Raw genomic sequence first — 13,303 nt, 5'->3', positions numbered from 1 at the left:
TTAAATACTGAAGCAGAATGTGTTAATTACAAGAACACATTTATGCTGTTATTTTTATATTATTCAGGCAGTGAAAAACCCACCCCTGCTTACAACAAACAAGAGGGTGGGGCATTTACAACACTTTTGTCACATCTTAAGAAAAAATTTGCAGGCTAATTTTAAATGCTTTCTCAGAAACATGGATATAATTTAGTTTTCTAATGTGAGCTTGTAGTTTACTGCACTGTATTATTCAGACATAAGAAATATTATTTCACGGTTATTTAACACAATTCTGCCATACTGAGAAAAGGGGTTGGGAAGTGAAAGAAGAGACAAGCCATGGGAAGATGCTGAAATTAACCAAATTACGTCACAAAAAAGCTCAGGACTGAGAACATATGGAATAAACTGCAACATCCTTGGATGTGTAAAGCCATCATGAAACACAAACATTACTGTCTTATTGGAAAAGAAAAATTAGTACATTCCCATTGTTATTATAACTATTTTTTTTTTTTAATATGACTTGCAGTCAGCATCCCACCTAGAGACACAAAAAATTAGTTCTTCCTAACTCCAAGAATAAATGTGACGTGTTTTCTGCTTAAAAACCATGAGTGTCTCATGTTGTATGTATTCAAGCCCTCGTGAACATTAATACACGGGGTCAGTGTGCTTCCACACTGTGTTTGAAGGGAGGGAAGCTTCTCCCAAAAAGTTAGACTACATTTCCAACAGCCGTCAGCACAATCGCCATGCAGCCACGCAAAAGCCGCTGGCCTCACACTGTCGCTTTGTGCATATCAGCCACAGAAATTCTCAGATCAATTTCACATCCGTGCGCTCGGTACGATGCGTGTACGAGGTGCAGGGCAGAGGACGGGGCAGGGCACGGAGCGTGGCGCGGACCCCGGCGTTACACTCGGCCGGTTCTGCCAGCAGAGCGGTCTCTATGGGAATCCGCTGTGAAGCCGGCCGTGCTGTCGATGCCGGCCCGGTGAGGGCCTCTCCGCCACGCCTGGGCGAGGATTCCTGCGGCAGGGGCACCGCCCGGAGCCCCGCCGCATCCCGCGCGTTGCGGCCGCCCGCAGCCCCGGCCGGCTGAGGGGGCAGCGCCGGCCCGGCCCGTCCGCCCGCGGGGCTGCCTGCCCGTGTTTACTGCCCCGGCGGGGCTGCGCGATGCGCGCTGCCTCCCGCGACTCCTGCCTCGCCGCGCTCCGGCCTCTGAATGAAACTCGCCCAACTCGGCTGAGGAAGTTACCGGGGGGCTGCTCGGGGTGCGCGGGGCCGGGCCGAGCCCGCACCCCGCTACCCCGCGGCGCTGCCCGGGGCAGGCGTAGTTTACTCTCGCCAATGGACAGTGGCTGCCGGCGCTGTGGCCGGCACGGCTCCGCGCTGCCCCGGGCGGCCCCCGCTCCCTGCCCCTCTCGGGCACCGCCGCCGGGGGCTCCGCGCAGCCTGCGAGGGGCAGCGCGGCGATCTTTGTGTGAGTGTGTGCGGGGAGTGTGAGCCGGCGGCTCCCTCGCGGGCCGCGGGTGTAACGGCAGCGCTGAGTGGCCGGCGGGCCCGTCGCTCAGCGCGCCGGCCAATGGCGGGCCGCCTTATATCGCGGGGAGTGTTGTGGCGCTGCCCGGGTTGCATGGCTCTGTGTGGAGCCGCGTTCCGCGGGCGCCGAGGCGGAGGGGCTGCGCTGCGAGCCGCGTCCGGCCCAGCGGCGCGGTGCGCACCCCGCCGAGGTGAGTGCCCCCGCCCGCCGAGCCGCGCCGGGCGGGCGGAGATGGGCAGCGGCAGCCAGGGAGGGAGAGAGCGAAACAGGGAGAGGGGTGCCCTCGCCCCGCGCTCCGCGCCCCAGCGGCGGAGCAGCCCCCCGCGCCCCTCCTGCGGCGCTGGCGGACGGGAGGCAGGCGCGGAGCTTCTCCTGCCCGGCGCGGCGGCTGCCGCGGCTCCCAGTCACTTTTCCTCCCTCTTGCCAGCCCTGCCTTCGTTTTGAAAGTTTGGGCAGTGGAGGACGGGTGGGTTGGTGCCGCCAGCCCTCCGCCCGGCCGGGAGGGCAGGGGTGACCGGGGGGCGTTTGACGGGGAGGGGGCCAAGCGGATCGCGGTACAGCGCAGGGCATTTAAAACACCAGCGAGCCGAGCCCGAGAGGCGGCGGGGGTAGGCCAGCCAGTGCCAGGCTGCGTTTGAAACCAGGCACCTCTCGCCGCCACAGAGAGAGGCAAGAGCAGCGGCGGAGAGAGAGAGGAAGGGGAAGGAGGGCGAGGAGGAGGAGGGATGGCCACCGGCCGCCGCTCGGTGCGTGCCTCCGGGGGGACTTGACAGGGAAATCGCGGCAGACAGAAACGAAACTTCATCCCGAGGGGCGGCGAGGCGCGGGGGAGAGTGCGCGGATCGGTATCGGCTGCCGCCGGCCTGGGGGGCTCCGCGCCGCCGCCGCCGGGAGAAAGGGCGGGGGGGGATATAAAACCGGAGAGGGGGAAGCAGCCGATCCAGCGGCCGCACGGGGAGCGGGAGGAAAAACCCCGGCGCCGACCCCGACAACAACAGCGGCGGCCGGGCTCGGCCGGAGAGTTGGGCTGTGCGTTTTCCGGTAGTCATCGGCGATGCACCCGGGGCGGCGGCGGCCCCGGTGGGCAGCGGGGGGGCGGGCGGGCGGCCCTGCCGGAGTTTCGCGTGGATGCGGGATTATGTTGTGTCAATAAGTTTAAGGTGGAGAGGGAGAAAAGGGAGGGAGGAAGGCGGGCGGGGGCCGGGGGGAGGTGGCGGCAGGCCTCGGCCGCGCGAAGTCCTATTTCTGAAGGTAAGTTGTGACATTGGGTGGTCGCGATGACAGAAAACTTGGCGAGGGGCGCCTTGGGGAGGGGGCGGCCGCCTCGGGAGGGTCTCTCCCGGCCGCCGGGAGCCGGATGGGTGCTCGGCTGTTATTTGCTGCTGCGAGATCGGGTCGCTGGTAAATTACAGAAAGCAGCCCTCCTCCTCCTCCTCCTCCTCCCCCCGCTCCCCGCCAGGCGCTTCGCTCTTCCTCCTCTCGGGTTTATTTGCAATGTATGAAACTTGCATGGCTGTGAGGAGAGCCGATCCAGTGTGGGTTTGCGAGGAGGAGGAGGAGGAGGAGGACGGGGAAGGAAGGGTTGGAGGCAGGGGAGAAGGAGGCAGTCGCGTTAATCCCGGGCGCCGCACGGCAGCAGGTTTGCGTTAGGAATATCGGTGGCAGCCCGCTGCCGCCGCTGAATGAGGAAGGTAAAACGAAGCGATGCGAGAGCCGCCGAGGCGACATGCACGGCGGCGGGGCGAGAGGCACCGGCAGGCGGCTGCCCGCCCCCTCCCTCCCTGCCTGCTGCCTCCTCCCTCCCTCCCCGCCGGGGCGGGGAAGGACCGTGCCCGGGTCTCCCCCGCTCGCCGCCAGCCGAGCCGGGGGGCCGCGGGGCTTTAACCGTGTGCGGGGCGGATTCGCCACTTTTTCCGGGGGAGGCCCGCGGTTAAAAGTTTTCTGCGGAGGTGAGTGTGTGCGGGGAGGCCGGGGCGCCGCCAGGCCGGCGGTGGTCACTCGGGCCTGGGGCGCCGAAACCATTGCCTGTCCTGCTGGTGACACGTCCAAGTCCCGCAGCCCGGCGGGGCGGCGGAGGGGGCCCGGCTCGGCCGCCGGGGCAGGGACGGGGTGCCGGTCTCCATGTGGGCTCTCCCGGCGGCGGCACCTCCTCCCCGGTGGCAGCGGCGGCGGCAGCAGCGGGATCATCGCCCGGGCCCGCGGGGAGGAGGAGGGGAGCAGCAGGGAGGTGTTTGCTGCCAGCCTGCCTCGCCGGAGCCCGCCGGGGAGGGCAGCTGGGAGGGCCGGGGAGCCCCCCGCGCCGCCGCCCCTTCCCTGCGCGCCCGCCCGCCCCCAAAGGTGTTGTGCAGACTTTTCCCCCGGGAGGGTGAGATTTATGCGCTGCATTATTGCTCCTCTCCTCCCCCCTCAAAGCAAGATGGACTCTCTCGTCTCTCTCTCTCACTCACTCTCTCCCTCTCTCTCGTTCTCTCCCCCTCTCCCTGTGTCTTGTCAGCCTTCAAGATCGACATTTTGTAACTAGGATGCAAACTTGATGGTGACCGGGGGCGGGGGGCGCGGGGGGGGGAGACGGGGAAAACCCTGGGTCGCGGCGGTCTTTCTCCATATTTAATACCTTTTCTTTCCACCGCACCCCGGAGCCCGGATTCCGGTGGCCCTACACTTTGCACGGGCGGGGGTGGGCGGAGGGCGGGCGGCGGCTGCGAGCGGCGCTGCCCCCGCGGCGCCGGGGGTCGCTCCCCGCGGGCTGCGGTGGCGGAGGGGCGGCCGCGGCTCCGGGGGCAGCGGGCAGTACCTGAACTGTGCTCCAGCACTGCTCCTCTGTCCGTCCCTCTGTCTCTTTCCCCGGGTGGATCTCGTACCTGCGGTCTGGCGGCTTATTCTTGTTGTTAATTTCTGCGTTGTTTGGCTTATCCACGCGCGGGGATTGGTCGCTCACTTGTGTAAGTTCCCAGGGGTTATTGTTATGTATGCCTCCTTGCAGATGGTGGGCAACTTTCTGTCATCTATTTTGGTAATGCATGCGAGTATTGCTGTGTGTGCGTGTAAATAATTACGTGATGCATCCCTGTGTGTGTGTATGTATCTGTGTGCACTCATAAACATGCATCCGCGTGAGAGAGAGAGAGGAAAAATAACCCACCCTGCTGATGCACACTCAGATGATGTGCTCCATTTGCCCACTCCTAATGCCCTCTGAAGACACGGTGCATCTTTTGTTTGCTCCTTACAATTTCCTGTGACTGTCATCTTGTTTTAATGACAACTTAGCTGGGATGGGGGTGAGGAGGAAGCAAGTTTCAAATTTTGGGATCTCTCCTCTTGTTGGCGATGTGGTGAGTTGCAATACTGTAAAATCATGGTATGCTGATAATGTGCCTTTATTTGATACTTTATAGGTCACTATCACATGACAAAGGCTTTGAGACAGCTTCATCTTCGTCTGTCTGTAATTTCCATTTGCCTTCCTGGGTAAGTATGTACACATGAAAAAAGAACTTGATTGTTATTGGTAAGATAGAGGTCCACGTGCTGCTACTTTTTATGAGGAAGGTGCTTGTTCTAGTTTTAGCACCTCAGAAAACATGCATTCTCCAGGTGCTAATGGCTACTGCTAGAATACAAAGTTTGTATGTAGAGGTGCCTCCAAGTAGCTTTGAATTAAAAGGTAATGCATATTCAGAGCTCTCTTAACTTATTTTTTTATTTTAACTTATTTTTTATTTCTTTCCCGTTCAACTTTGTAAAGATAATCAGCTGATTGACTAAGGGCAAAAGTTTTAAACCAAAGTAACATTAGAATACGCTAAGTGCAACACAGGTCGAAAACTTAATGAGCGTGTAAAGTCCTTTTAAAATTCAGTGGTAGAAAAGTATGAGAGTGTAAACTGAATAGGTAATTAGAAAACTCTGGAGGTCAAGAATCAGTGAGAAGTTTAGCAGAACTGTAATGCTGCTGCAACAGGAGTTCATTCAGTTTTAACATGTAAACTGAGAGCTAATTAGAATTCCATTCATGCTCATTCTGTGTTACTGTTTTTTCTTTTGGCATTGATGAATGCAGATACCAATCAATTTGAAATATGTATCTTAGTGACTAATATATTAGTATTCCTAAGCTTTCAGGTGCACAACAATGTGTTTGTTTTTTTTTTTAATCTGCATGCTGGGAAAAGTTATAATAACTTTTGAAGGGTTTGACACCTTTTAAGCTGAAGTGGAAGTGGTATTTTAAAGAAGAGGTTTTAAATTTTTGGGGTCACATTTATAGATGACATAAAATGAGTGGCACTTGGAGCACTTCTCATGCAATTGCCTGTGGTGCCACTGACCTGCATTTGGCCCAAAATTAGAAATGGGAGGCAGTATTTCTTCTTGGTACTATTCTGCACATAATTAAAAACAAGGCAAGATGTGTATTTGGGGTAAGCTTAGTACTCATAAATGGGAATGATTAATAACATACTCTTGACCTTTTGCAGGCAGTGTGTAGCAGACATAGGGTAAGTGATGGTCCCAAACATGCTGACTTGAAGGGGGTTGTTGAGAGCACCTGTTCTGGTGTGATATTATGACCACAAAGCTAGTGTTAAGGCTGGAATAACCACTATGGGCAGTTGGTTTGAAGGGAGAATTCGGCTGTTCTCCAGTTCCTGCAGATTTGCACTCAAATTTCAGGTTTTTGGATTTTGTGTGCAGTGTGGTTGGTATGTGCAGGTCTTAAGAGTATAAACACCAAGTTCAGTTAATGGAATTTTTTTATGACAGACTAGTTGCTTAGGAGAATACTGCTTTTGGTTTTATAGCATTATCATTTAGCATTATGACAAGGATTGTGTTCTTTGAAGAGTAATTGGTGCAACAGTTTTTTCCAAGTAAAAATGCATCTGGAAATTCAAAACTGGCAGATAGGCTTGAAAATGTTGATCAGGGCTGAATATGAATGTACTGATTTCTAAACTTAATTTTCTGTGTTTTCAGTTAAGACTCACATGAGAGTGCTCTAAATGCTAAGGACATCATCTTTATTTCAAGTAGTAGTAAAGGATACTGAACAAGAATAGTTCAGAGACCTTGACTCAGGTCTTGAGTCATTATCTGGTTTTAGTTTCGTTATGAAGTCTTTTGGATGCATGGAATGTTGATCTGGCAGTGAAGTGGTGATCATAATCTTCCAACACTTGGAGAGGAGTGGACCTTGGTTTTGTGCATAGTGCTAAATGTATGTCACACCTGATGTTGAACTGGCTTGGACAAAGGAAGAGCTAGGGTATTTTTTTTTGAAAAAGGTGTAATAGGAGCTTTAGAGAAGAGAAGAAATAAATTTCCTTCTAGCTTAAAAAACAGGCAATGAAAGTAATGCACCTGGTTAAGGTGAGAATAGAGATTTTGTTAGATTTGTCCATGACTAGAAATCTCCAGTTACTTTAGGGAGCTTTTATTTTGGTAAAGGGAAGATTTCGTTTATTATACAGTTCTCACTAAAGTAACTGTTCATGAATGGGTTTTAGTCATTCAGTCTTGATGTGCAGGAGTTCTGGTTTGCTTGGCAAGTGCCAGTGCAGGGCTGGTGTGTCACAAGATAGAAGAGGCCTTTTGGATGCTTCAAAAATTGGCCCAAGCTCTCAAAAGTTTGTTGCACACTACTGTCCCTCGTGGCACAGCAAGCTGATAAACCATGTCAAGCAGGCGTGTAATTGAACAGAAACGTAGCTGGTTTCTGTATGAAGGTAAACTCAGAATATTTAAGAAGCTTGCCCTTGACACTGGAGTTCTTTTGGGGGCTGCTTGCTGTAAGCTCATTGCCTGCAGAACTTCCATTGGCTTCAGCAGGAGGCTTATTTAGGAAAGGAGTGTAGGAGTGATGGTGAGAGGAATTTCTCCATATTTATTTTTCTCTTCAAGGAAGAAAACCTTTCTCTTTCATAGCTGTTGTGTGAATAATTAAAGATATTAAATGTCAGTTTTCCACATAAAATATCAGAGGTAATCATGCCATTATTTTATAACTAATGTTTTTCCTGTTCATCCGGAATGCTCTTAATACACTTTGTTGATAAATTAGCGGTTCTGTAGCTGGCGATCCTGTAAGCATGTGAATATCTTGAAGCAGATGACAAGTCTTGTTAAATTCACTGGTATGATTGCTTGCATTCAGAGCTCAAAGTTCTTCCAGGTTGCTGCTGCTCGTGGTCTGTGGGCTGAGGATGCGCAGTGTCTCTGGAGCTCATGAACATGGCGCTAGGCAGGGCAGTCTTCTGGCACAGAGCTGGGGAAGGAGTGGTGTGAGGAGAGGAGATCTTGGCTGAGAGAGCTGGGACGAGGTACTCTTCCACCACGTGTGCTAGTGGGAAAGGTGCAGGTAAAATCCATGAGACCTGAGGTGTTCAAGGCTCTGCTGTGGTGTGAAGTTTGTAAATGTGCCTACAGTGGAATTGAGCATCTGGGAGGTGACACTGCTTCTCTTTCAATAGTGCATGGCTTGTGCAATGTTCAGGTCCCCATCTTATCTGAAGGCAGTTCTTTGGTGGAGGAAGGTAGTATAAATTAACTGAAACTCTCATTTTAATGTTTGAGTGTGTTGCAGGCTGTCTCTGTGAGCTCTGGCAAGTGATGTGGTCAAAATCAGAAGTTGCTTTCCAAATTTTGGACCCGAGTCGGACTTCCTGTGCCCTGTCGTGGGGATGGCCTGCTGTGGATGTCCACCAGTGGAATCAGCAGCAGAGCTTTGGCCCTGGTGGCTTCCAGGGTCTTTACTTTTAGAAACATAGCCATATATCCCTTGGCCACTTCGAAATGGAGAGTGACAGCACTTCCCTATATCATTAAATCATATGACACCTGTATATTGGGACAGTTTTCATGAGTGATTTAATTTTTCTAAAGCAGTCTTGATAGTTGTAGCTTACTGTAAACTTAATAATTTATGTTTTCATTATTATTTAGGAGTCAACAAAGCTGGATTGAGTTTATAATCATATGTATTTCAAAGTATTCTTGAGAAGAAGTAGGTTAAAGTCATCTTTCTACCTTCTATAGTATTAAGTTTATTTTTTTTTTCCTTTTACCGAATTTCTCCCTTTTCTGGGGTATTATTGCCAGAAGCTTTTTTGTTCTATTGCATGTCAAAAGATTATTAGGACTTACTTCCTTTTTTATTATTTTGTTGTGAGGTTTTTATTTTGAGATCAGTAATGATACAGTGTGTCTGAGAGTAGTGGAGTGAGTGTGGTCCTGGTGGACATGGGAATTTCACAAAAGACTCTTACAGCTGTCACCTTTTTTGATAGTTTCAGAAGGGATAAGATCTGAACCAGCCTAAGGATTACTCTGAATTTAAGAATGGCTTGATGGGCTGCTGTTTTGCATTGCTTGAAAAAGAAAAAAGCACGTACTATTTGCTCAGTAATAGGGATATTATTAATAATTGGCAGTTGTAGGCCTTACCTTATTTATGTACTCCTGTCTTGTCTGGTGAAATACACAAGCCATACTGTAAACACACACCTCAAGATCAGGAACAATAATTTTTTTCCCAGTTTTAGGCATCTGAGATGAAAAGCTGTGAAGGAGCGTAGGCTTGCCCACAGTCAGTTAGCAGGTTAGCATTAGCAGGGAATGGAATAAAATCTGCATCTGACTCCTTAGTTTGGTGTCCATTCCCTTGGTGTATGCTACTGCTCTGAAGCTTTCCTGGTAAGCACCTGTCTTGAGATGTGAATAGTCTCCCTGAATTCTGTGCCACTTGGACATCATCTGCCAATTCCCCACTTTCATTCATAATGCTGCTTAAAAAAAAAATCCCACCTTCAGAATGCTGTGAAATTACTGACTTACAATTTGGTTATATTTATTGACAAGACAGTGTAAAGTAGAAGGAGAGCTTACTTAAGAGCTTTTGCCAGTAAACATGGTATTTAAACTGCTGTTTATTGCAGTATTTATTACCCCTATTTATTTAATGCCAACTTTGTAAAGTTAAGAAGAAAATGATTCTTCATAATGAGGTTTTTAAAATGTGATTCATGTGAAATAGTTCTTCACAATTAAATTATTTTTTTCATATTCATAATCTAATGCAAAATGACAACTGATTTTCTTATAAAACGTGGAATTGGCAGAAGCAACTGCTTTGGCACTCTGGCAGTATTGTGATGAATAGGGTAACTTGCTTACTGAACTTTTATTTCTACAGACAGTAAACATGTAAGGTTTTCAGATTTGCTGTTTACTGCTGTTTTGTTACTTAAAAATTTGATGTAAAAATTGGAGTTGTATTTGAGGAGTACAGCACACTTTACTTAATGCCTGAGTGTAGACCTATTTGTAGTATTTTCACAATGGTAGCAGCATTTTATTATTTCTGATATTTTTAAATTTAATTGCCTAAAAAATGAATCAACAAAGAGGAAAAGCATGGTTTTGACACTTTCCAATGTTCCTTCTTTTTGCTTTCTAGCACAGAAATGCATAATGTAATAGCAAGTCGTTATGAGCGTGGACAATTCAGTATGTGAAAATAAACTACCTTCAGGCATATCTGAGTACAAAGAAACCTAGTACAACAACATTTCAATTTTTAGCAGGGGGAAGGAAAGTTAACAGGATTTTATGAGGCTACACTAAGAAAATCAGTTGCTTAGGAAGCATGGAATTTTTATTGTCAGAAATCTTCCACGTGGGTGTCTCTATAGAAGAGATTTTATAAAATGTAGCAAATGCTGAAAGTAAGAAGCAGCATTTTATTGACCCTTAATGTCACAGAGCTTCATTCAGCAAAGATAAAAATAATTCAGTGGACTTGCACAACATGGGATCTGTGGAACTTAATGCAAGTGGAAGCTCTCTTGACAAGAAGCTTATCAAGTTCTGTCTACACCTTTCCTTTCTGAGGGAAAGTGGGAAGGTGTCTTCCCTCTGCCTGTGCAATGTTTTGTTTGGGGGTTTATGATGTTTTCTTTCTCAAAGGCATTATGTGTGTAGCAAATTGTCTGCTTTGAGACATTGTGGAATGCCCCTAACTGTGTTCCTGGCTGTGGGATCACTCTCCTCTTACACAGGTATAGCAGCAGCAGGATTTCTGCCACCCTCACCCCTGGGAGAGGCACTCCTGTGCTTCTGCAGCCCCGAGGTACCTGTGGCAGGGTTAGGCACAGACATGACAGGCCTGCTCCTTGGTTCTGTTGGTGAGAAGTGAGCTGTCCCATTGCAGGATTCACATGGGCAGGTCTTAAGCCTGGTCCTGTGCCACTGCTGAGCTGAGTGGAGGGTTGGTGACTGTACCATGCTGCTGAGTGTCAGGCAGTGTTTCAGTTCTTGATGGCTTTCAACCAATACCTGTCAGTTTGTTCTCCAGTATGTTTTTTCTGCTGGCTACATAAGGACTTTTGATCTTAAACCTTGTTAGAAGTTGTCTGTCTTTTTGTTTTGAGTATGTTTTTGATTTAGACTCATGCCCTGCACAGTCAAGAGGTACCCAGCAATGGCAGTGGGGAAAGTATGTCACCCAGTAATAGTCTTGCAGTAGAATAGTACATCTTCCCTCTGCAGCCTGTGTACTCTTCTGTGAAACAAATAATTCTAACTTCTTGTTTGTGTATGTCAGAGAATGCATTGTTTCATGGTTGCCAAAGCCATATTTGAGAGAGACTTCATGAGGAATTTGAAGGTGAAGCTGGATAAAGAAAACATTAGGTGAGAATGGAAGGAGTGAGGGAGGACTTGATTTCTTACTTAATTACATTTTTGTGGCTGGCTGTGTTTGGGTTTGCTTTCCCTAAGTGGTGGTCTTTGAGCCACATCCTGCCTACAGTGGACTGCAGTAAGCAGCATCATGCTGACTTACAGGGTGAAGTACAGGAACATCAGTTTCTTTTGACCTTATGGCTGAAGAGCCTGATCCTGCAGTTACAGCTGTGCAGGTGAATTCCTGAACAAAAAGCCAGAACCAGACCTGTGTCAGCAATGTGCACCCCTTTGCAGGTTTGCTGGCTGAAGTTCCTGGTGGCCTGTAATTGCTCAGGAAAGCTGTAGATGTCACATTATTCTTAGTTAGTGATGTGCAGGGTCATGCACCTGTTGTACTCAGTGATCAGCTCACAAGCTTGCAGGCCGTCCTGCCCTGATGGTGCCATGTAGGAAGTGCTGGGATAGAGAGAGACATTGCTGAAACATGCTGAGTTCTTGTGAATGAGAAGAGGGTGGACGAGCATGAAGTGTGAGAATGCCATTTGGTAGATGATAAGTCTTCTGGCACGTAAGCCATTTTGTTCAAGTATGTTTGCTTCACAAGTTGGCTGGCTGTCTAGGGAAGGAAAGCATTCTGATGTACTGCAAATCAGTGGTCAGAGACGATAGATTTGGAAAGAAGTACCATTTTCACCTCCACTTCATTGGTAAATCTGTCTTCAGCTGTTCTTTCTCTTTGCAAAAGGTTTCTTTATATCCAAATTTCATGTTGAGTAGTGCAAACTTCCTGCCTAGCTTAGTTGTAATCAGTGTTCCGTGCCACAAACTTGTGAGTTCCAGGGTTTAGCTCTTGTTTGAATATACATGTAATTCTTTTTCTTATTTAAGTTTCTTTATTTGTATTCCCTTTAATTTGTTTGAGATGTTCTTTCATACATTGTGTTAAACATCGATCATTAAGTGCTCGTAATGTATTTTGAAACAAGTATTCAAAATTGCAGCATGATCCTTCACTGATTACAGAACTATACTATATGAATTAATAAGAAAATAAAACCAGCATAATTAATTTCCAGCTGTTTTTGGAGAAACAGAGGTGTTTATAAGAGGAAGTTTGCTGTGTGCAAATTAAAGAATGACAAAGTTGGTAGCAAATATATTAATGCAGGCAATTATTCACAATTTACTTCCTCTGTTCTATTGATTAGAAATGTGTTTTAGTGCTGAAATTGTAAGCAGAAGCTCCAGTGCCATTCTTTTAAAATGGTTAGATTAAATAAAAAGCACGAGTGTCAGAAGTAGAGCAAGGGAAGGAAGTTTTTAACTTTATTTCTTAGTATGGAAGACCTTAAATAAGGGAAATAAATGACAGATAACTAAGTGTAATGGCTGAGTTTTTCCATTTCTCATTTAATGAGATTTCCATTAACATGAGATAATTGCCTCTGTGTGTGTATGTGTGTAAAACAATTTTTGAGTGTTTTTTTCCTTGCATTCTCTTGTATGTGCTTGTGCTCATCTGTCTCACCTCAGCACTGTGTCCCAAAGCAGCAGAAGGTAAATAATGTCCATATTTAAAAGTGACCCAGACAGAATCTCACACTGAGTGCCCTGGCCATGGTTTGGTCCTTCAGAGTCCTTTGGAGGAAGCTCTTGAAGGGATCTGGATACTCAGTTGCTGGTTTTGAAATCCTTTAGTTTGCTACTGCTCAGGTGGGAGCTCCAAACCAAGCTTTGGGTCTGTGTGCCTGTGACTTCTTCCTGGTTTTTAATCAGCAGAGGAAGATCCTGCCCTCCTGAGAGATGTCTAGAGGAAATGGATTATTTATTTATTTTTGTAGAGAAGAGGACTCTTGAGGATGTCCCTGTCGAGCTTTCTGTTTCACTGCGCCATGTGCTGATGGGGCCAAAGTGAGTTAGAGGATGCTGGAGTGCATGGAGGGAAGCACCTGACAAAACTGACCAGATGCTCTGTTTTGTCTAAGAAGTGTTCTGCTGATTTCTCTGCCACAGCTGATGTGGTTTCTGTATGCAGTCTTGCTTTCCTGGATGGACCCACAGGGCTGCATTTGACGTTTACTGTTA

General features: G+C 48.2%; 1 protein-coding gene across 16 annotated transcripts in view; it reads left to right on the top strand.

Annotated features, from left to right (window-relative positions):
* The first annotated feature begins 1,585 nt into the window (after positions 1-1,585).
* Positions 1,586-13,303, top strand: part of BBX (BBX high mobility group box domain containing) — a 136,513-nt gene continuing 124,795 nt past the window's right edge. For 3 of the 16 annotated variants that reach the window (XM_056504012.1, XM_056503994.1, XM_056503883.1), the window contains exons 1-2: positions 3,327-3,480; positions 4,930-5,002. The gene's annotated coding sequence lies outside the window, so the exon portion shown is untranslated. Of the gene's footprint in view, positions 1,722-1,927; positions 1,998-2,128; positions 2,278-2,456; positions 2,561-3,326; positions 3,481-4,929; positions 5,003-13,303 lie in introns of those variants that run through there. The other 13 variants (XM_056504021.1, XM_056503940.1, XM_056503911.1 and 10 more) reach the window with 12 other exon arrangements.

Source organism: Oenanthe melanoleuca, chromosome 1 (assembly GCF_029582105.1).
Source record: "Oenanthe melanoleuca isolate GR-GAL-2019-014 chromosome 1, OMel1.0, whole genome shotgun sequence".
Lineage (NCBI taxonomy): Eukaryota > Metazoa > Chordata > Aves > Passeriformes > Muscicapidae > Oenanthe > Oenanthe melanoleuca.
Note: the sequence above shows the minus strand (reverse complement) of the source record. Positions and strands in the feature narration are given on the sequence as shown.